Consider the following 15,600-nt stretch of genomic DNA (forward strand, 5'->3'; position numbering starts at 1 on the left):
CTGAAATGATGGGACTATACTGAGTTTAGCTCTCAAGGCAAAGTAACCGAACAGATGCTGTTAAGTCAAATTCTGTGTAAAAAATCTCTCAGCCATGTAGATCATTCAGGGAGAACAAAATGGACACTGACAAGAGCCCCTTTCTGTTCCGTTCTTTTTTTTTTTTTATGATACCGCCAAAGGAATCATCAGACACACCCAAGGCAAGAAAATCATACTTTTCTAATTTCTCCTGGGGTAACCTTTAGAACAGGCTGTGGGAATACCTACAGCAACACCTGAGGGGTGTGCCTTGCTGCCTGTGTAGTATCTTTTTGTGGGACAGGAGCATGTGAGCTCACAGAAAGACACACAGGCTCCAGCTCTATTTCCCCATGTTGCTAACCCTGTAAGGTGTCAGTCATGGTAGACCAGCACTCCAAACCCATTCTGTGCAGCACACCAACAGCTGTTAGTTCAACAGCTCTTAAGAACGGAGAAGTTCAGCGAGTCCTCATGTCTCCACACTTTGCTTGCTGGTTTTTGCTTAGTTTTAGTTAAATTTCTGCCATCTCCAACTCTCCTCTTGGCAAAGTTAAAATATCTTATAATTTCCAAAACACATGACGAAACAAACACCCTCTACTGTAGCTTTCCCTTTAGCTCTTCAAGCAGCCACTTTTGGTGGACCCTCCAGAACCCAGCAAGGATGCTTCCCCTACAGGTCCTTACCACATCTAGCAGCCCACTCGACTCTTTCTGTCTGCTACAGCATCTTGCTTTTGCTTCTGCTCACAGCTTTCCACGGTCTTCCTGACCTCCGATTCTGCAGCATTTAGAACCTTACCTAGCATCCAGACATTCCGTTGAATGAGTCAGGCTTCACTGTTATTGTAAATATACACCTTGATCTAGTATTGCCATGAATCAGAGAAACTCAAAACTTTTTTTTTTAAGGCATCAACCTGTCAGGGGTGAGAGTGTCACTCTGGGACACCAGTTTCATAAGTACATTATGCACATGGGTGTCTTATGTTAACTAGTCATTTTCATAAATTATTTCATTTAAATAAAGTGACAAAAGTTTCAGGAGAAAAATAATAAAGTGACCGTTCTTATTTGGGATGTGCTCTCATTGGACTTTTCACTGGAAGCTGAGTATAATGTATGACATATAAATACTTAAGGAACAGCTTTTCATGTGGAAGCTGAGAAAGGGAAGAGGTTTTGAGCCTGCGGTGGGGGGGGGGGGTGGTGGGCAGGACTGAGAAATTGGAGCACAGTGTCTAGTAACAAAGTTTCTTTCCATTTTCCTAAATAAACCTTGAAGGTAACCGGCTCCCTCATCAGTCAATCACAGATGCCTCGCCTCCCCCCCCCCACCCCCCCGCCAGTGTTAGTTCGAATGTGAGGCGCTCACTCATCAGTCAACAGTCAAAGTCAACAGTCAATCACAGATGACCCGCCTCCCCCCCCCCCCCCCCCGCCCCATGTTAGTTCCTAGGTGAGGGAGAGGTGTCACTGTAGCTGTAGACCTGGTTTTAATGGAGACTTACTTTTTTCCCCAGATAAAGGCATAATTCTCTTTTTAAAAGAAATATTCTGATTACCTTTCTGTTGCGGGGAAATTGCTAGAATGGTGTGATGAGACACAGGGAACTTCATGTACAGTTTCCTGTCTCTTAAGATACCCATGTTCAAGGCAAAAGTAGCCATTAGTTTGGTGTGAATGTTTTATACATAAAGTAGCTCAGATTAGAGAGTTTAAAATAGTCAGCTGTTTCAAATTAGAAGGGAAAATACTAGAAAATACTTAAATTCCTATTTCTAGACATTTTAATATCTATTCCAGATTTGAATATTCTAGTGAAAATGTGTTAAATATAAGTTCCTCATGATCGTGCTGGGCTCTAAGGGTTTATGTTGACTGTGTTCTGCTGGTGTTAATGTATACCATGTTATAATTAAATAATAGAGTAAGCTTGATATTCATTTTAAAGACAAATTAATCATCTCAAGTCAAATATAGCAATTAGATTCTAGGAAATATAATCTCCCATACATCTGAATCACCTACATATTTTATATATAAGAATATTTAAGAGATATATCTAAGTAAAATGTTATATTTATGTAATATCTTATACATAAAAATATTTGGTAGTGTAGTGATTGGCCCCCTTGTGTTTTTCAGTAAAGAGTTATAATAGATAACTGCATTTGATAATTTTCTGAAAGTTGTACAAAGGGATATAAATCATTCAAAAATGCCTGTTGTAAACTATACCTGTCGAGAACTATATTGTTTCAAAATATCTATAAATCATTTCTGAAAACGCTAAGTCATGTATTCAGCTGTAGAGACGCATTTCTGTAACTGTTGATCACTGTAAGTAGCCCAATAACTCTGATCCGGTATAAGTTCCATCAAGGTTATAAATGTTGGATGGAGGATGGAGTACGCTTGCTAAGACAGGGCCGGGGAAGTCTTACAATGTGTCAGACTTAGATCAACTATTATACTTTCCAATCTTCAAAACAGAATTGTTCATTAAATAGGAATTTTGGCCAAAAGACACCAGTTTTCTTCTCCCTATTTGAATCAAGTATATGTAGGCCTACCATTGCTTCTGCTTGCTAGATTTCCTTTGAGCAAAATTCAAAGAGCTGTCATTCTTCCTCAATCTAACCAAGAAACATCTCTAAGAAAATATTTCCATTCCCCTCAGATATAAATGTTAGCAACATTTCTTAAGTTCTTTTTGTGCACATATTATAAATATAGGAAAATCAAATAAGAAAGAGGCTTAATTGAAATCTTCAGGGACCTTTAAAATGCATGTTCGTATGTCCTCTTGTTCTGGGGATGTCTTTATCCAATGCAGACATTTACCTCCTCTACTTTTCCTTTGAGAAGTGTTCACAAAGGAAGGCAAATATTAAAAAGGGTTTTCCTATAATGAACCATGACCTCTTTCTTCAGAAGGATGTAACTTTGTGCAGTAGTAAGAAAGCAGCAGTTCGCAGGCTTAGCTTGGGCTAACATTCTTACAGATTATCAAAGTGAGTCCAGGCCGACCAATGGCCAACCAAAGGCCAACCTTTTCAGATTCCTTTCCTACTCAATCTTTGGTAAAAGTTGAGAGCAGGGGCCACAAAAATGTTTCTGATTCCATATTCCCTCCTTGTTCTTCTCCCTGTGGCTTCCTTGAGAGCAATGTTTCTCAGCCTGTGGATGGCAACCCCATTTGGGGTCAAATGATCTTTTCACAGTGGTAGCCTACAACATTTACATTATGATTCATAACAGTAGCAAAGTTACAGTTATATTAAGTAGCAATGAAAGTAATTTTATGGCTGGAATGCACCCCCAACAGGAAGGTTGGGAACCACTGACTTAGAAACTAAGGTGTTTGTAAGGGTTAGCTATGAGGACCAATAAGCTACAACAAAAAGGGACTTCTGACCAAGATTGCCAATTTAGAAAATTCCTAACAGAAATTACAAATGCCAGTAAGACTAGAGTGAAGCTTTTTTTTTTTTAAGTGCACAGAAAAAACAAAACAACAATAACAAAATCCATATATATTCTGGCCACACTGGAGAAAATACTTTTGTTTAAATGTTCCTTCTATCCTCTACAAAGCCCATGTGCATTTTAGGTCTCCCAGGAAGTGACTGGCATTGAGGTGACATCCCTATAAATAGAAATGTGCCTACACTTATGACTACGGGGTCTTTCTCCACCTCTTAACTAAGCCTCCCCTGCTTCCGGCCTCATTAGGACGTTGAACATTTTACACCCTGTACCCATACTTGATACCGCTTAGGAAAAGAACCCAACAGTAACAACAAGAAGCTTAGGGAGCCCACAGTGGATGCTGAAGTGATGACTTCTTGTGGCTTGCCAATGCGCCACCCCACCTTATTCTGTCATTTTCTGTGCTGAAGTTAATCAGGCAAAGAGGATCAGGTCACAGCAACCCCATCTGTGTTTGTGCTCACTGTGTAGTCTGGTGAAGGTTTAGTGTACTCTGAAACAAGTGCACATAATCTGTCAGCTACATAAGTGTGTGGAAAATTCCATAGTTTATGCTGTGAGAGTAAAAAAAAACCTTTTGAAAGGACTTGTCTCTTACTAGCCAGATCTGGATTTTTTTTCCCCTTTGTTATTGTTCTTAAGGATTTACATGATTTTATTTGATGTGTATGGATATTTTCCCTGCACCTAGCACTTACAGGACATTGTGTGGTACCTGTGGAGTCCAGAGAGGCTATCAGATCCCCTTGGAATTTGGGAGTTGCAGAAGGTTGTGGACTACCACATGGACGCAGGAACTTAGGTAGCCACGGTTCTCAGCTAGAGCATCAGTTGCTCTTAGCCACTGATCCAGCTCTCTGACTCCCTTGACTTCTTTGAAAGAGGCCAGGCTGGCTTCCAACCCCTAATCCTCCTGCCTCTGCTTCCTGAGTACTGAGATTGCAAACATTTGCTACCACATCCAGATAGACTGCCAGATCTATATAAACAACATAGTGGTCAAGATGAAAATGTTAGAACCAATCGGTTGTTCCAACAGCGCAGATAGTCTTGTGTTTTGTGTGCTTGTCTGCTAGGTTAGACAATTTTAGGTAAGGGGAGGTCATGTGAGTACCTAAGGTTAAAAACAAAAAAAAAAAAAGATCAATGTTTGGTCAGAACAAAAGTGGCAAGCAAAACTGGACTCCGGCTTTAGAATGGCAGCTGGGACATTGAAGGCATTCAGGAAACAGGTTGGTCCATGTACTGGCTAGTTTCGTGTCAACTTGACAAAGCTCCTTTATTACAGAGAAAGGAGCTTCAGTTGAGGAAATGCCTCCATGAGATCCAACTGTAAGGTATTTTCTCAATTAGTGATCAAGGGGGAAAGGTCCCTTGTGGCTGGGACCATCTCTGGGCTGGTAGTCTTGGTTCTATAAGAGAGCAGGCTGAGCAAGCCAGGTGAGGCAAGCCAGTAAGGAACATCCCTCCATGGCCTCTGCATCAGCTCCTGCTTCCTGACCTGCTTGAGTTCCAGTCCTGACTTCCTTTGGTGATGAACAGCAGTGTGGAAGTATAAGCTGAATAAACCCTTTCCTCCCCAACTTGCTTCTTGGTCATGATGTTTGTGCAGGAATAGAAACCCTGACTGAGACAGTCCATTAAATCTTCAGTCAGCATAGCAAATGAATAGATGGCCCACAGTAATCAGATCTTCTGTCCACATTGTCCTGATGCTGACATGTGATTTTTTTAAAAGGCCATTTTTACTCAGAGATAAAAAAGCAAATAAGGAGACGTTTCTTATTTTTTATTTTATTTTTTGAAATTACAAAACAGACGAGAAGGAAAAAACTGAAAATTTTAGGAAATGCTATTATTATTTTTTAAAGCAAAATATAGTCTTCCTGAAGAAAAGCACTCACTGAGCTCCAACAGTTTCATAACACAGGACTACTGCCAGGACCTGGGGAAAGCTTAAATGTATCTTGGAGTGTCATGAATAATTCAGACAAGGAAATGCGATTTCTGTTCCTTCTAAAGTATCTGGCTCTATTCACACCCATTGAGAAAACAAGATCAACGAGAACGAATTCACATTTGCCTTCTATTTAAAATAGCGTAAGGAAGATCATTTAAACACCACAAATTCTAAGCTTTTTCTCCTTATGCTTCAGAGTATAATTAGAGAGCTTAAGCTAGGAAATAGTGTCAATTTAGGGAGATCTTTTAAAGTTGAAAACCCGTAGAAGCTGGAAGACCTTAGATAAGTAATCAAAATAACAGCTTCCAAATGGATTCAAGAAAACGAAAGCTCAGATACTTAGCATTCGGTAAGCTAGAAAAACATTTCTGTTTCAGGTTTATTTTATTTTATAATTATATGTACGTATGCCTGTGGGTCGGTTTATGTTCCCGTGCCAGTGCCTGCAGAGTTCTGAAGTGTCTGATCAGTCTGTGGATGGTGTTCCAGGTGGTTGTCAGCGGCGGGGCATTGGTGCTGGGTTTCAAACCTGGGTCATCTGCAAAAGCAGAAAATGCCGTTAACCCAGAGGCAGGGCTCCAGGCAAGCTGCAGAAAATATTAGTCCAAAAATGATCCAAACCAATCAACCTAAGGATGCTGTAAAGTAAGCACTTGCCCCATGCTAGCTACTATCCTAAGATCTTTATGTGTGTTAACTCTCACAGAAGGGCTGGAAATCATGAACACACCAAGAATAGGCACTTTTCAGGCCATGTGACTCAGCAGTGCTCAGCAGGACTTTCGTGATCGGTCAGCTGAAGAAAGACTTAACACAGTCATCTACCTAGTTGTTCCTTACACTTTGCCCATTGCATCTTTATGCCATTTAAATAAAGCTATTCTATGTATGTCTAGTCATCCCATGTGAATGTAAATTCCATGAGAAAACAACAGTGCTTTGGCTGTTTACTGCATCATGGCCTTGGCCAGAAGTAAGTGGTGGCTGGAAAGTAGACTGAATGGGTTGTAGACAGATAGGTTCCTGTCTGTCAATATAACCTGTGTGAAAGAATAGAGGTTAAATTGAAGTAGGGAGAACCGATTGCTTTTGACTTTCATCATGAGAAAATTCATATGGCCCATATGTCTTCAGATGCTCTTTTTGTTAAGAGATTTTTGTGCATGGGGTTCGTGCCCTTTTTAGGTAAAACACTAAGCTAATGTCTCAGGAATCCTTTGAAGTCTTCAAGGTATCTTGAACAAAGGAAGCCCTGACACAATAGAAAATAACTTGGCTCATTTAGCACACTATCAACTTCCCCACAATTTAATCTTGAAAACAACCAGCCTTGTGGTAGTGACATCTGAGAATTAAAAAAAAATAAAAAATAAAAACAGCAAAGAGTAGAGTCGTCTGATTTACTAAAGAAACAAGAGTCATCCCTTTTCACTATACCTGTTTAGGGAAAAGGATTTTCTTAGTTCCATGTCTTAGGCACTGAGGGTACATCCTGAAGTCTCTGACTTTACATAGAAACATGTCTTTTCAGATAAGATGTGGTCTGAAATCTGATTATGTTCTTGACTTCCTTTCTACCAGAGCTTTAATTCTATAAAACGAACCTAACTGATTACAGTTTCCTCTCAATTATGCAAAAATTCCCTTCCCCTGTATATAAAGTATTTGGACTGCATTTTAAATTAATTTTTAGATTTATTATCAGGACAGAAGATACCACCTTCTTATTTAATAAAAGCAAATGATAATCTAAGTCATAAATAACCTGGTGTAGTTTGAAAAACCATCATCCTTTTGACCCAGTGACCCACTAGTGCTCCACAGTAACTGTGATCCATTAAAGTCATTTGACTTAAGCTGTAGATTATTATGGAATGTTGTATTACTTCATAATCATTTGAAACCCTAAATTTTTTCTTCCTTTGAAAGAAATAATAATAATAATAATAAAAAACATGCCCTCAGAACTCTTGTTTCCTCCCTTTGGAACTCGGATATTTATTTTCATAGCTGTTGGAAATGCAAAGATTAGGATCATCAACTTGACTCCTAGAGGATGTTCTGTCTGTGGACTACTGGTTCCCACACTCCTCAGTGTTTTATTGCACTCGGCTTCTACTCCAGTCTGTGAGGAGAGGTCCTGCAAGTCCACAGTACAGAAAAGACCCACAAGTAAGACAGGATCCGGAGGGGCTTCAGCATGCAGGCAGGTGTGCCATCCTTTGGGTCACCCAACCGAAGGAACTTTCAAGGTCAGAAAGAACTAAGAAGAGTGTTGACTTGAAAGTCAAGTGTTTCCATTTCTAACTAAAAGCAAATCATTTCCAAGAAATCTACTGTCGTTCTAGATGATGCATCCCGGAGCAAGGGAGAATATTTTATCTGGCCAACAAACATAGCATGACTCCTTGGGTGACTAGCATTTGAAAACTCAACTTCCCACTGATCAAAGAATTCATTGATCAGGACATTCTCTGGTGAAATAAGTCAGTATTCTACCTGGCAAATATAATGCCAGGGGGCAAAATGATTTTAAGACCATTATCAACATACTTGCTCAACGACATACCTGTACCATGAGTTCATACTTCTAAGTAAACCAAGATATCAAGGAATTGTCCTCTCTGGCAGATAAGCATGACCATATAAGCACAGGTTTTTTTCATTTTCACTTTCAAGACTTTTAAAGCTAGTGTCTCAATTGTTGAGTTAATACAAGTGAGCTGGTTCTACCCTTTCTAATTCTATCTAGTTCTGAAAAGTTCACAATAAAGGGAAGTAATTGAGGTGGGATCTCAGTGGCTGGGAATAGGCACTAAGGGGCTGGCTTCAATTTCACTGGGTTCGAGTTTTAGCTCTGCAAAGAGATAATCAATAAAGAAAAGTGGAGAATGAGAGAGATCCTGAGTTCTGGGTGCAAATTAAAGGAGATACCAGATGGAAATGCAAATATTGAAACTATAATTACATTTTCTATTGTTGTTGTTCTTCTATTTTTAAAACAGAATACTATGTAGCTCCGGCTGTCCTGGAACTCATCATATAGATCAGGTTGGCCTCAGACTCACAAAGATCCCCTGCCTTTACCTCCCAAATGCTGGGACTAAAAGATACACTACCATGCCCAGCTGTAACTGTGTTTCAGTGTTAATACTTCCCGAATTATTAATCTGTTTGTTTGCTCCTTGTACTCCTATCAGGGAACTACCATGTGTTTGTGGCAGAGGAAGTGATGAGATGTTGACTTAGGAATCTTTTAAAGGAGTTCAGTTCAATATAACAGGAATGCTAATGATGCAGTAGGATATAGAAGGTGATAGTCTGATATACAAAGGATACAAAAGTAACACATGGAACGTCTTTGTCAGAGGAGATGACAAGAAAAGGCTCTGGGAAGAGAGATTTCTTAGAGGATAAGGGAAGGAAGCTCTGAGAAATATGACAGGGGACATCCCACAGGATCGGTGCACACACCATTCATAAACATCAGCAGCGACCTCTCTCTTTTTAATAGTTGTTAAAGAAATTCTTGATACTTGCTTTCCAAGTGCCTAAACCCTCACTTAATCAAGGCCTGACTTTAATAGCATTTAAAAACATCATTAACGAGACTGTAAACCAGTGTACCCATAGTGGGAGACAGAATGAAAATTCTTCAAAAAATTACAACTACCCCGTCTTGTTTATTGGAAGGGTTGAATTGGAGCTTGGGGGATAGTGGAACAAAATTCCTGGGACTTAGTTACCACTTCTAAAGTAAGCAAGACTTTGGGTGTGAAGATCACAAAGATGTAGACTCTATATAATTCAGAGTACCATAATCTGACACAAGGGAAGTTCTATACATGTTAGCTGCCATAATTATTTTAGCCACCGTTATAGTCTATAAATGTTGCTGATTTTAGAAGTTCACAGAAAGACTCTGCTTACCTCTTGGTCCTTGACCGTCTTGCAAAGTCATGCAGGTGGTATGAAGGGCCACCTCTACTGCCCTCTTTGATGAGGTCTGTGGATAAATCCCAGCAGGCTTATGCAATGCTCCTCTCAAGGATGCATCATTGGGACAGTTGAGAGAAAAGATTCAGGAGTGATCAAGTGTGATACTCTCAACCAGAGTGGAAAGAGATGGGTGAGGGTGTAAGCAGTCAGGACTTGGCATGCTTGCTGAAAATGTCTTCTTAAAGGCACCTAGCAAGCAGCTAGGAATACTTCAGCTCTCAGGGAGAAATGAAACAAATTTGAGGGCCAATGAAGGCTCTGATGTTGCCCACATGAAGAGAGCAGGAACAGACTGTTGACCACATATAGCTTGACTGTATTGCCTCTGTGGGAGACATTTCCCCCCACTGATGCTTGCTTGATCAACAAAAGACTGCAAACAAGCTTTTTTAGTTCCTCTTTCAAACACAGTACACATTTTTGCACTACTTTATCTTTTAAATTTTTAATTAAAATAAAATTATATAATGTCCTCCCCTCCCTGTCCTCTCTCTGACCCTTCTTGTATTCACTTCCCACTCCCTCTCAAATTCATGGCTTCTTTTTCTTTAATTACTATGGCTACATACATATGCAAATAATTATGTAAATGCAGCCCACCATTAAATATAATTATTCAGTTTAATTAAGTAACATGTTCTAGTTGACACCATTTTTCCCATTTGCCCCATATGATTTTAAAGTAAGTGATAATAATTTTTCCTTGTTTTAAAAGCAGAGAATTTGACTGATAGCTGCAATTACTATGAAGAAATAATGAATATTAACAAAGTCAGCATATTAGCCAATTTTTAGTTATCTTGCTCTTAAATGTTGGACAGAAGTTGTTTGTTTTCCACTGAAGTTAATATTGTAGGTTATGCTTCTTGTGACAACAACAACAACAAAATAATAATAATATAAAATAAAAAAAGAAGAAACAAAAAAGATTTAAATGATAAACTATTTGAAAACATTTGGTGCAGATCAAATTGACCGCATACTCTGATTGTGTACAACGGAGACGGGTGTATAAAAATGCTAACGAGAAGTTAGCTGTGGCAAGCTGTGGTGGTGCGGGCCTGGGAGGAGTCAGGAGAGGACAGTCACAAGGTTAATCCCAGCCTGGGCTACATAGCAAGATTCTGTCCTACACACACACACACACACACACACACACACACACACACACACAAAGCAAAGGTTAGGGAGAGAACTGAACCCTACATGTTGTCCTCTGACCTTCATATATGGTGTAGCAGCACACATGCATATATATATGTGTGTGTGTGTGTGTGTGTGTGTTCATGTCCCACACATATGCACTCACAAAACATGCAAGTACAATAAATAAATGTAAGTTAAAAACTAAAAATCAATCAAAAAGAAAACAAGTTAGAAGTGGGAAGGAGAGAGAGAGGGAATAAGGAATTGAAAGAGGGAGGGAGAGAAGGAGAGAGGAAGGGAGAGAGGGAGGGAGGGAGGGACAGAGGAAGGGAGAGAGGGTGGGAGGGAGGGACAGAGGAAGGGAGAAAGGGAGAAGAGAAACAAGTCCTCTGCCATTCTTGTAGCAGTGACGTTCATTGGAAGGAGGACACTGATTCTTCTGGCTGTGTGAGTTCCCTGGTGACTAGCTAGAGCCCTGCTCTTGGGAACTGTTCACAGTCATGTGGACAGTCACACAGCATCAGAGAGAAGTGTCCAACCATTCAGAGGGCATGCACACCGAACAGAATATGGCTAATCTTACCTGAACTGCTTTAAGACAAGTACAAGGCAAAGACAGGTTTTGCGCACAGTGATCCTGTATGCCGGTGAGCATGAAAAGAACATGGGAGGTTGATGGATAGGTCTGACCAGAAGAACAAAAGTGTAAATGGGGCTTGGTATGTTGTGGCCATTGACGTCAGGTGAACTCGGGATTCTTTCCAGCCCCTTGATCGTTAACTCAGAGAATTCGTACCAATTCTTGGATGGCTTTAGCTCTCTTCCCTACTCATGGACGTTAGCAGTCACCTTTTAGAAACACATAGTGAAGACATAATGAGATGATGGTAAAGAGAAAGTATAATGTAAAATGACTGACTGTGGAGCTGGGATTCATTCAGTCAAAGCCTGTTACTAACCAGTCACTCTCCTAAGATAATGCATACATAATGAAGTTTGGCTAGGTTCAAAACAAACGACTAAACCAAAATAGCTACATAATAGAGATTAAAAATGCATTTCTATATTAAAGAAATAAAACAATACTATAAAACTTACCGAGTTTCGATGGTTGCCTTTTTCTTAGATTGCTATAGTCTCATCTCCAGGAGTGCAGTTGCACATCTCTGTATCTTCCTATTGGACTGTTCGCCTCACTAAGGCCCACTGTTCTTTCAACAGACAAAAGGAAGGAAGAAAGACAGACAGACAGACAGGAAAAGACAAGAAAAAAGACAGGAGGAGGAGGAGGAGGAGGGAGGGAGGGAGGGAGAGAGAGAGAGAGAGAGAGAGAGAGTCAGTCTGGTCATGAACACCTGGAGAGAGGGGGAAGGGGAATGGGTGGGGGGCAGCAAATTCTTTAAACATCTCTCAGTGACTATTCACAAAAAGACTCCCAGGAAAGTATTGTTCTCATCTTACAGAAGATGACAAGGCCTCAGAGATGTCTGACAACTTGCACAGGGTCACACATATGGGGAGAGTGGGACTCAAACTTGGGTCCTTGATGTTCCAAACCCTGTGCTCTTAGTAGGTTTCAAAGCTGCCTATTTGTGGGAACTACAGGCCAACCAAAAGAAATTGTTATAATTTACATTTTATCAGTCTCCCTATGGTTTTATACATGGGTTCTACAGAAATATTTGTTTAGAAGCAAATATCAATTTTCCTCTTCAAAGGTCTCAAATAGCATAACAATAAAAAGAGGCAGGTAATCAGAATCTAGGATGTCAATAATCATTTTTTTATATTCTGAAGTATAGTTGATTTTTACTTTTCTTTCTTTATATTATTGCTTGTCTATATTTGGGGGCAGAGCATCTCATGTATCCCAGGCTGGCCATTAACATCCTATGTAGCCAAGGATAACCTTGAATTTCCAGTCCATCTTTCTTCTTTTCCCCCAGGTGCTGGGATTACAGGCCTGTTTCACCACACCCAGTTTTATGGGTTGCTAGAGATCAAACCAAGGGCTTGCTGCATGCTAGGCAAGCAACCTCCCTACTGAGCTACAGCCCTAGCCCACTTGTCCATTCTTTAAAGAATCTAGTTCAAATTCTAAAAATTTAAAAATAACAAAATACACCTAAAATAAACAAAGGAAATATATATGAGACTCCAGCTGACATTTAGATAGCTAATTACGATTTTACAAGACAAAGCAATATGAAAAAAAAAAGGTTAAACTATCTGCATGTAAATGCTTTATCAGTTCCATTTATTTTTAAAATTGGCATCCATGGTAATTTAAGAGATTATGTGCACCACTGGGAAGTTGATAGCTGCTAACTTGACATTCTGTGTGCGATGTCAGCAGCACCCTGTGTTTGCTGGCAATGAAGATTTACCCTGGATTAACAATGATTGGCTCTACTTGGGAGCTGAGTAAGTTCAAATGGAGTTCAGAAATACTCAACAGCATGTACCCATGCGCACGTCAAATAGTTCTTCTTGAGCATAGAAGACCAATCTAAGGAAGAAAAATGGAGCACTGGAAAGCATGTGTCTTGGGAGAAAACCCTTCTTACTGTCTTCACATTTTGAGGGTAGTATCAAGTACTATAAATAGAAAGTTAGCACACTAGCTTATGTAGGTTTCATTACTCAGGTAAGTACTAATATGTTGGGGAAGAGAAATTCATCTCACCCCTCTACAAAAAGAAAAATTAACTAGGACTGTTTGATGCTCAGTAGAAAAACCTGCCTAGCATGTATGCATGACCTTTTGGCTGTAATCCCCATTACCAAAACTAATAATAATAAAATAAAACAAAGCATAGTAATAGAATGAGTTTTTCCACAAGGTTTTGGTACACAATTCACATTGTTACAAGGCATGGCTGAGGCTAGCTGTGTTCCTCCTTCCTCTCTCACGGATTTGTCATCAACACAAGTTAGGTTTCCTCAAGAACTAAGATAACATACTACGAGAGCAGGTGAAGGTCCGTGCCCCTGTGTGCCTTCTCTTCTCCTAAGGTCTTTGTATCTGCAGCTCATTTGCCTGACTCATGAATGGACGAGTCTGCATAAACAAGACATTTTTGCTAAGTGTTTACTGTGTTAGCAAATATGGTTCCAGTATTTCCTTCTCATGTAGGTGATTGATGTATACATGCCTTTGGAAGGTAGTAAGCTATGCCATTTGGCTTTGCTCTTTCTAACGAGTAGAGGTAGGTAGTTTTAAAGTTGTGTTAAAAGCAGCATGCTTTCAGAAATAATACATTAAAGTTGTTTACAAAGATGGTGATTTTAATAAGCACCAACATTTCATATTTTTAAAAGTACAGTGATTTTCTTGTATTGCTTCTGTTTCCCACTCATGGCCTCCAATTGATTACTCAAAGTTTTCAGAAGTCAGACACTGGGATATTCATACAAGCACCAGAGTCATCCTGTTGGCCCATGTTTGAAATGAAAGCGACTTCACTGGTACAGAGTCAATGCCTGGTAACAAATGTTGCTCATTTCAGGCAAATGTGAGCCTTCATTTAACTGGGTCCCGAGGGATAAACATATTTTAGAGTCTTTGAGAACCAAAAGGCACTTTCTGTCAGCCCAAGGGATTGGGGCAGGAACAGGGATATTAACATTCCTAACATTCAGATTCTAAAATTCCTTTTCTGTGAAGAGAGGGGAAGGGGTATTTAAGTGTAACTGGCTGCATCAATCACAAATAAAATGAGAGTCTATATTGTCTCTCTCTTTTATGTATAAACCATTGCAATTTTAGAGGCATCCATCTCTTTGGGTACTTTGCAATAATCTCTGAATTCTTTAGCCCTTATCCATTTGAGGCAAGTCATTAGAAATGACACAGAGCCTTGTATTTTACTTGGAAAGCCACAATGAGTAACATGTAAGTAAAAGAATTCAGACTGTTTCTGTTGGTCTTTGTGAGTACGGACAGTTCTTAGTTCCCGCCTTAATAGACTTCTGGTATACCTCCTTCATTGTTCCTAGGTTTTGCATGTTTATCTCAGTGCTGGTTTCTCTCAGGACAAGTTAACAGAACCACTAGAGCAGTGGGTGGAGATAACTGTAATCAGGAGTAAAGCTCTGTATGTCCTTGAAAGCTGTAAAATTAGACATGCTTCCTTGGCCTGGAAATTAGCAAACGCCATTTCTAACCCTTCCCAGTACGACGAGTTCACTGTTGTGCAGCAAAAACACAAGCAGCAAATGAAGCTGGTGCCATGGAAATAGTCACTCTGACTTCTTCACAGCAGCTTAAGTTTGACCTAGTTCTTATGTGGGAAGAAACTTCAGAGTCAAATGAAATTTCTAAATACACTGGGAAACAGTGAGACATGGCCCAGAAGCAAAATTGATGAAGCAAGCCCTCATCTTAATCATGTTTATGAACTCTAAATACTTAAATAGGAATGGGATCAAGTATTACATCACTAATCAGGGTGATCCACTATTGTTTCTCCTTTGAATGACTCTATTGTAACAAATGAATATATTCTGAAGACACAATGTTACTTAACCCCTTTAAAAGAAGAGCTAGAAGAGAATGCTAAATGAAATAACGAGTTTATTTATTAAGCTACATTTGCACATTTTCTTATGAAATGAATTTAATTATCTTATTTATTACATATAATCACTAAATAATATATGTCATGCCCCGTGTAGTTACATGATGTGCAAGGTACCATTATGAATACTATTTTATTATTCAGGTGATAAACTGAGTGAGGATACATAATGAAAACACTATGCCTTTATTTTTAATAACTCCATCACAGAAACGGAAAACTCTGAGTACCTCTGCAGTTCATTCATCTGGCTACAGTGAGTGAGATAAATGAGAACGGGGGTTCTCTACAGGGCTGCTTGGAAGTGGAAGGAAATCAATTCATTTCCTCTGAATAATAATAATAATAATAATAATAATAATAATAATAATAATAATAATAATAAATGTATC

General features: G+C 39.4%; 1 protein-coding gene and 1 long non-coding RNA gene across 12 annotated transcripts in view; one reads left to right on the forward strand and one right to left on the reverse strand.

Moving 5' to 3' along the window:
• Sorbs2 (sorbin and SH3 domain containing 2) overlaps positions 1-15,600 on the forward strand; it is a 320,119-nt gene that overhangs the window by 122,071 nt on the left and 182,448 nt on the right. The window lies entirely within an intron of this gene.
• Gm51529 lies at positions 5,158-11,807 on the reverse strand. The gene is made up of 3 exons (XR_003947382.1): positions 11,727-11,807; positions 11,212-11,477; positions 5,158-6,021 (listed from the first exon to the last, which is right to left on the reverse strand). It is a non-coding gene; the product is annotated as a predicted gene, 51529 (long non-coding RNA).

Source organism: Mus musculus, chromosome 8, assembly GCF_000001635.26.
Source record: "Mus musculus strain C57BL/6J chromosome 8, GRCm38.p6 C57BL/6J".
Taxonomy (NCBI): Eukaryota; Metazoa; Chordata; class Mammalia; order Rodentia; family Muridae; genus Mus; species Mus musculus.